We start from the raw sequence: 1,750 nt of genomic DNA, 5'->3' as shown, positions 1-1,750 counted from the left end.
GAAAGAAAGAAAGAAAGAAAGAAAGAAAGAAAGAAAGAAAGGAAGGAAAGAAGGAAGGAAGGAAGGAAAGAAAAAGAAAGGCAAGGGAGAAACCTTTCTTTTCTCACAAAGGTGTCTGCACTGCTCCCAAGCACCCTCCCCCAGGGACAGCAAGATGCAACACCCACACACAGAGCAAGGAGCACTTCCCAAAGTGGAATAAAAGTAAAACCAGGACAGATCCCGAGGGAAGCCGGCCGTGCTGGCTTGCAGACAAGTGGAAGAGCACGATCAGGAGTGGCCCGAGAAACTCGTGCTTATCTCAGGAATCACTAGGGGCCAGGAGTTTCTTAACTAGAGAGAAAAGAAGTGTCCCCTGGTTCCTGGATAAGTACTTCTGAGATGAACACAGGAGTGCCTAACTAAGACCCAAGAAATGTGCACTTGCCCGCTTGAGTAAATAAAGGTCAGCAGTCTGATCAATAAAGTGTGCGCTTCTAACCACAACTTGTTTTTACTGCTGTTTCTTTTCCCTAGGGGGAGTGGGAAGGAAGAGGGAAAGACAACAAACATTTTTTTTATAAGAGTAAACAAACACATCTGGTGTTTCGACACATCTCTTCCTCCAGCTTCTCTGGACCAGACTACGTTCTGCATATTCAAAACTAAAATAAATAAATAAATAAATAAATAAATAAATAAATAAATAAATAACTCATCCAGGAGCCCACAGAGAAATCTCGTTTTTCTGCACACTCCTTCCCCCCCCCCACCACCACATCACAAAGCAAAATGCAAAGAAACAACAAGTGGCGACATTGGGTCCCGAACGCAAACGCGACCCCGACCCCGTGTCGAAATCTGACACATGTCACCGGGGCCCCGCAGCGCGGAGCAGCAAGCGCTGGGGCGAAACTTTGCTGCGCGACCGGAGCGGCGTGGAGCAAAGTCGCAGTCTGGCCGCGCGTGGCTGTGGTTGGGACAGGGTGGGGTGCGGAGTGCAGAGCGTCTGAGTGAGGGCGAAGAAACTTACCGCGATCGGGGACCCCGAGGGCAGCGTCCCAGGAGGTGGCACCCGCTGTGCGCCCAGGCAGAAGCCCCCCGAACCACACACCCACGCTCGAGTCTCAGCAGCCGCGGCCGCGAGTTCGGGGACACCAGGGAAGGGGGGACCCGAGGAAGCTGCGGCGGGAAGACGCGGCCGCGGCATAAATGCCCTGGGCGGGCGCTGACGGATGAACTGCGGGTGGCGCCGGGCTCCGGCCGGGACGAAGCTGCGGCCGGGGAGCTGCACGCGCCGGCGTGTCTCGCGCTTTCTCGGAGGCTCGCGCTGTCTCGCGCTGGCAGCTCCCCCCCCCCCCAACCCGGATCTCTGTATGTATGTGTGTGTGTGTGTGTGTCTGTGCGTGTGTGTATGTGTGTCTGTGTGTATGTGTGTGTGTGTGCGCGCGCGAGCGTGTATGTGTATGTGTGCGTGCACCGGCGGGCGGGCGCGCGACCCGGGTCGCGCGCGCGAGTTGTTGGCGATGCAAACTATACACACACACACACACACACACACACACACACACACACACACACTGCGAGCGGAGCCGCTTCTCCTATGAGGGGCGGGCTGGGGGAAGGGACCTCCTGGAAGACTCTTAAGTACTGTTGGGGCACTTGTTTTGTCTTACTTTGCTGAGTTGCGGCTCTTGTTGTTGTTGTTGATAATGATTTTTATTTTCTTAAAAGTGGTTTGAACTCCATCAATCTTTTGATGCCCCCCCGC

The 1,750-nt window shown here is 54.5% G+C and overlaps 1 protein-coding gene across 4 annotated transcripts in view; it reads right to left on the bottom strand.

The window, feature by feature from the left end:
* The window catches only part of Foxp2 (forkhead box P2), a 534,032-nt gene extending 532,580 nt beyond the window's left edge, over positions 1–1,452 (bottom strand). For 2 of the 4 annotated variants that reach the window (XM_031381198.1, XM_031381206.1), the window contains exon 1: positions 1,013–1,291. The gene's annotated coding sequence lies outside the window, so the exon portion shown is untranslated. Of the gene's footprint in view, positions 1–1,012 lie in introns of all 4 variants that reach the window. The other 2 variants (XM_031381204.1, XM_031381200.1) reach the window with 2 other exon arrangements.
* Positions 1,453–1,750: the final 298 nt, after the last annotated feature.

Source organism: Mastomys coucha, unplaced genomic scaffold (genome assembly GCF_008632895.1).
Source record: "Mastomys coucha isolate ucsf_1 unplaced genomic scaffold, UCSF_Mcou_1 pScaffold20, whole genome shotgun sequence".
Lineage (NCBI taxonomy): Eukaryota > Metazoa > Chordata > Mammalia > Rodentia > Muridae > Mastomys > Mastomys coucha.
Note: the sequence above shows the minus strand (reverse complement) of the source record. Positions and strands in the feature narration are given on the sequence as shown.